Raw genomic sequence first — 6286 nt, 5'->3', positions numbered from 1 at the left:
TATCTGAAATTCTCACCAATGAATTACATAAGTATTTCTATCCCTATTCTATTAATTATTATTCGAAAACACCATTATCAATTTATATCTGCCTAACTGAGATTTGCAAGGTGACCATAGCTTGCTTCATACCAACAATCTCCGTGGGATTCAACCCTTACTCACGTAAGGTATTACTTGGACGACCCAGTGCACTTGCTGGTTAGTTACACGGAGTTGTGAACCATGGTCTTGGCATCATGTTTTTGGCGCCATTTCCAGGGAAAAGAAAGAGCAATGAACTTTACATAATTAAAGTATAATCACGATTCCGCATACCAAGTTTTTGGCGCCGTTGCCGGGGATTGTTCGAGTATGGACAACTGACGGTTCATCCTGTTGCTCAGATTAGGTAATTTTCTTTTTGTTTTCCTTTCAAAAATTTTTCAAAAATATTTCAAAATTTTCTCACCTGTTTTCGAAAAAAAATATATTTTTATTCAAAATTTTTAAGAATGAATTCTAGTGTTTCATGAAGCATTTGAAGCCTGGCTGGCTGTAAAGCCATGTCTAAATTTATTTGGACTGAGGCTTGCAATTTGTTATCAAGAGCAATATACTCTGATGTTAAAATGCTGAAGCTTGGCTGGCCATTGGCCATGTCTAGTGTTTTGGACCGGAGCTTTCATTGAAAGCTTGGCTGGCTAGTGAGCCATGTCTAATTCCTGGACTGAAGCTTTAGACTAACATGGCAAGATTCCTGGAATTCATATTAAAAATTTTGGAATCCTTATTTTTTCTTTTACAAATAATTTTCGAAAAAAATCCAAAAAAATTAGAAAATCATAAAAAGCAAAAAATATTTTTGTGTTTCTTGTTTGAGTCTTGAGTCATGTTATAAGTTTGGTGTCAATTGCATGTGCATCCTGCATTTTTCGAAAATTCTCATGCATTCATAGTGTTCTTCATGATCTTCAAGTTGTTCTTGGTAAGTCTTCTTGTTTGATCTTGATGATTTTTTGTTTTGTGTCTTTTATTGTTTTTCATATGCATTCTTGAATTCTTAGTGCGTAAGCATTAAAGAATTCTAAGTTTGGTGTCTTGCATGTTTTCTTTGCATTAAAAATTTTTCAAAATTGTGTCTATGATGTTCATCTTGGCATTCAAAGTGTTCTTGGTGTTCATCTTGACATTCATAACATTCTTGCATGCATTCATTGTTTTGATCCAAAAATTTTCATGCATTGCATCATTTTCATGTTTTTCATAAAAAATTCAAAAATCAAAAAAATATCTTTCCCTTTTTCTCTCACCAAATTCGAAAATTTGAGTTGACTTTTTCAAAAAAATTTTAAAATCAAGTTGTTTCTTATGAGTCAAATCAAATTTTCAATTTGAAAATCTTATCTTTTTCAAAATCTTTTTCAAAATTCTTAGTTATTTTTGAAAATTCCAAAAATATTTTTCAAAAATCTTTTTCTTAATTTTACATCATATTTTCGAAAATAACATCATCAATTAATGTTTTGATTCAAAAATTTCAAGTTCGTTACTTACTTGTTAAGAAAGATTCAAACTTTAAGTTCTAGAATCATATCTTGTGATTTCTTATGAATCAAGTCATTAATTGTGATTTTAAAAATCAAATCTTTTTTCAAAAACTAATTTCTATCATATCTTTTCAAAAATATCTTCTTATCTTATTTTTTAAAAAAATATGATTTCAAAATATCTTTTCTAACTTCCTAACTCCTTATCTTTTCAAAATTGATTTTCAAAATTTGTTTCAACTAACTAACTAACTTTTTGTTTGTTTCTTATCTTTTTCAAAACTACCTAACTAACTCTCTATCTCTCTAATTTTCGAAAAAATATCTCCCCCTTTTTCAAAAATTCTTTTTTTATTAACTAATTATTTTTAATTTTAATTTTCGAAAAATTTCTAACACTTTTCAAAAACTATTTTCGAAAATCACTAACTCTTTTTCAAAAATTATTTTCGAAAATTCTCTTTCTCTCTCATCTCCTTCTTTTCTTCTATTCACACAAGGATCCCTATACTGTGGTATAAAGGATCCATATTATTATTATTATTTTTTCTGTGCCCTCTTCTTTGTCATATGAGCAAGAGCAAGGACAAGAATATTCTTGTTGAAGCAGATCCAGAACCTGAAAGGACTCTGAAGAAAAAATTAAGAGAAGCTAAATTACAACAATCCAGAGATAACCTTTCAGAAATTTTCGAACAGGAAGAGGAGATGGCAGCCGAAGATAATAATAATGTAAGGAAGATGCTTGGTGACTTTACTGCACCTAATTCCAATTTACATGGAAGAAGCATCTCCATTCCTGCCATTGGAGCAAACAACTTTGAGCTGAAACCTCAAGTAGTTTCTCTGATGCAGCAGAACTACAAGTTTCATGGACTTCCATCTGAAGATCCTTTTCAGTTCTTAACTGAATTCTTGCAGATATGTGATACTGTTAAGACTAATGGAGTAGATCCTGAAGTCTACAGGCTCATGCTTCTCCCCTTTGCTGTAAGAGACAGAGCTAGATTATGGTTGGATTCTCAACCCAAAGACAGCCTGAACTCTTGGGATAAGCTGGTCACGGCTTTCTTAGCCAAGTACTTTCCTCCTCAAAAGCTGAGCAAGCTTAGAGCTAATGTTCAAACCTTCAGACAGAAAGAAGGTGAATCCCTCTATGAAGCTTGGGAAAGATACAAATAGTTGACCAAAAAGTGTCCTTCTGACATGCTTTCAGAATGGACCATCCTGGATATATTCTATGATGATTTATCTGAGCTATCAAAAATGTCACTGGACACTTCTGCAGGTGGATCTATTCACCTAAAGAAAACGCCTGCAGAAGCTCAAGAACTCATTGACATGGTTGCTAATAACCAGTTCATGTACACTTCTGAAAGGAATCCTGTGAGTAATGGGACGCCTATGAAGAAGGGAGTTCTTGAAGTTGATACTCTGAATGCCATATTGGCTCAGAATAAAATATTGACTCAGCAAGTCAATATGATCTCTCAGAGTCTGCATGGAATGTAAGCTGCATCCAACAGTACTCAAGAGGCTTCTTATGAAGAAGAAGCTTATGATCCTGAGAACCCTGTAATAGCAGAGGTGAATTACTTAGGTGAACCTTATGGAAACACCTATAACTCATCATGGAGAAATCATCCAAATTTCTCATGGAAGGATCAAAAGCCTCAACAAGGCTTTAATAATGGTGGAAGAAACAGGTTTAACAATAATAAACCTTTTCCATCATCCACTCAGCAACAGACAGAGAACTCTGAACAAAATACTTCTAATCTGGCAAACTTAGTCTCTGATCTGTCTAAGGCCACTGTAAGTTTCATGAATGAAACAAGGTCTTCCATTAGAAATTTGGAAGCACAAGTGGGCCAGCTGAGTAAAAGGATCACTGAAATCCCTCCCAGTACTCTCCCAAGCAATACAGAAGAGAACCCAAAAGGAGAGTGCAAGGCCATTGACATAAGCACCATGGCCGAACCCACAAGGGGAGTGGAGAACGCAAATCCCAAGGAGGAAGACCTCCTGGGACGTCCAGTGATCAATAAGGAGCTTCCCTCTGAGGAACAAAAGGACTCTGAGGCTCATCTAGAGACCATAGAGATTCCATTGGACCTCCTTATGCCCTTCATGAGCTCTGATGAGTATTCCTCTTCTAAAGAGAATGAGGATGTTACTAAAGAGCAAACTGCCAAGTTTCTTGGTGCAATCATGAAGCTGAATGCCAAATTATTTTGCATTGATACTTGGGAAGTTGAACCTCCCTTGTTCATCAATGAACTAAGTGATCTGGATCAACTGACATTGCCTCAGAAGAGACAGGATCCTGGAAAGTTCATAATACCCTGTACCATAGGCACCATGATCTTTAAGGCTCTATGTGACCTTGGTTCAGGAATAAACCTCATGCCCCTCTCTGTAATAGAGAAACTGGGAATCTATGGGGTGCAAGCTGCTAAAATCTCATTAGAGATGGCAGACAGTTCAAGAAAACAGGCTTACGGACAAGTAGAGGACGTGTTAGTAAAGGTTGAAGGCCTTTACATCCCTGCTGATTTCATAGTCCTGGATACTGGAAAGAAAGAGGATGAATCCATCATCCTAGGAAGATCTTTCCTGGCCACAGCAAGAGCTGTGATTGATGTTGACAGAGGTGAAATAGTCCTTCAATGGAATGAGGACTCCCTTGTGTTTAAAACTCAAGGATCTCCCTCTGCAACCATGGAGAGGAAGCATGAAAAGCTTCTCTCAAAGCAGAGTCAACCCAAGCCCCCACAGTCAAACTCTAAGTTTGGTATTGGGAGGCCACAACCAAACTCTAAGTTTGGTGTTGAACTCCCATATCCAAACTCTAAGTTTGGTGTTGGAGAGTTTCAACAATGCTCTGAACATCTGTGAGGCTCCATGAGAGTCCACTGTCAAGCTATTGACATTAAAGAAGCGCTTGTTGGGAGGCAACCCAATTTTTATTTATCTAACTATATTTTTCTTAATTATATGTCTTTATAGGATCATGATCATGTGGAGTCACAAAATAACTATAAAAATTGAAAACGGAATCAAAAACAGCAGAAGAAAAATCACACCCTGGAGGAGCATCTGTTTGGCGTTCAGCGCCAGAACAGAGCATGGTTCTGGCGCTGAACGCCCAAAATGGGCAGCTTCTGGGCGCTGAACGCTAGAACAGGCATGGTTCTGGCGTTCAACGCCAGAAATGGCACACAAATGGGCGTTGAACGCCCAAAATGGCCACCAACCTGGCGCTGAACGCCCAGAGTTGTGTGCAAAGGCATTTTTACATGCCTAATGGGTGCAGGGATGTAAATCCTTGAACACCTCAGGATCTGTGGACCCCACAGGATCCCCACCTACCTCCACTCACTTCTTCTCACCACTCTCTTTCACACAACCCCATAAACACTCTTCCCCAAAAACCCTTCACCAATCACCTCAATCTCTCTTCCCCATCACCTCTTCACCACTCACATCCATCCACTCTTCCCCATAAACCTACCTCATAAACTCCACTTACCTTCAAAATTCAAAACCAATTTCCCACCCAAACCCACCCATATGGCCGAAACCTTTTCCCCCCTCCCTTCCCTATATAAAGCCCTCCATTCTTCATCAAATTCACACAACACACCCCTTTACACCCTTCTTGGCCGAAACACTTCCCACCCCCTCTCCTCCATTTCTTCTTCTTCTTCTTCTATTCATTCTTCTATTGCTCGAGGGCGAGCAAAATTCTAAGTTTGGTGTGGTAAAAGCATAAGCTTTTTGTTTTTCCATTACCATTGATGGCACATAAGACCGGAGAATCCTCTAGAAAGGGGAAAGGGAAGACAAAAGCTTCCACATCCGAGTCATGGGAGATGGAAAGGTTCATCTCCAAAGCCCATCAAGACCACTTCTATGATGTTGCGGCCAAGAAGAAGGTGATCCCTGAGGTCCCTTTCAAACTCAAAAGAAATGAGTATCCGGAGATCCGACATGAAATTCAAAGAAGAGGTTGGGAAGTTCTAACAAATCCCATCCAACAAGTCTGCATCCTAATGGTTCAAGAGTTCTATGCTAATGCATGGATCACCAAGAACCATGATCAAAGTAAGAACCCAGATCCAAAGAACTATGTTACAATGGTTCGGGGGAAATACTTGGATTTTAGTCCGGAAAATGTGAGGTTGGCGTTCAACTTGCCAAACATGGAAGAGAACGCACGCCCCTACACAAGGAGAGTCAACTTTGATCAAAGGTTGGACCAAGTCCTTATGGACATATGTGTAGAAGGAGCTCAATGGAAGATTGACTCCAAAGGCAAGCCGGTTCAACTAAGAAGATTGGACCTCAAGCCTGTAGCTAGAGGGTGGTTGGAGTTCATTCAATGCTCAATCATTCCCACTAGCAACCAGTCTGAAGTTACTATAGACCGGGCCATCATGATCCATAGCATCATGATTGGAGAAGAGGTGGAAGTTCATGAGATTATACCTCAAGAACTCTACAAGGTGGCTGACAAGTCCTCCACTATGGCAAGGTTAGCCTTTCCTCACCTCATTTGCCACCTATGCAATTCGGTTGGGATTGACATAGAGGGAGATATCCTCATTAAAGAGGACAAGCCCATCACTAAGAAAAAGATGGAGCAAGCAAGAGAGCCCAGTCATGGAGCTTAAGAGGCGCAAGAAGCTCATTTCCATGAGATCCCGGAGATGCCTCAAATGCACTTTCCTCCACAAAATTATTGGGAGCAAATC

General features: G+C 38.6%; 1 non-coding gene across 1 annotated transcript; it reads right to left on the bottom strand.

The window, feature by feature from the left end:
• Positions 1-2633: 2633 nt before the first annotated feature.
• LOC112745530 (small nucleolar RNA R71) lies at positions 2634-2741 on the bottom strand. Its single transcript, XR_003173453.1, has one exon. It is a non-coding gene; the product is annotated as a small nucleolar RNA R71 (small nucleolar RNA).
• Positions 2742-6286: the final 3545 nt, after the last annotated feature.

Source organism: Arachis hypogaea, chromosome 14 (genome assembly GCF_003086295.3).
Source record: "Arachis hypogaea cultivar Tifrunner chromosome 14, arahy.Tifrunner.gnm2.J5K5, whole genome shotgun sequence".
NCBI classification, from domain to species: domain Eukaryota; kingdom Viridiplantae; phylum Streptophyta; class Magnoliopsida; order Fabales; family Fabaceae; genus Arachis; species Arachis hypogaea.
The sequence above is the reverse complement of the archived record's forward strand: the minus strand, read 5'-3'. Positions and strand labels throughout refer to the sequence as shown.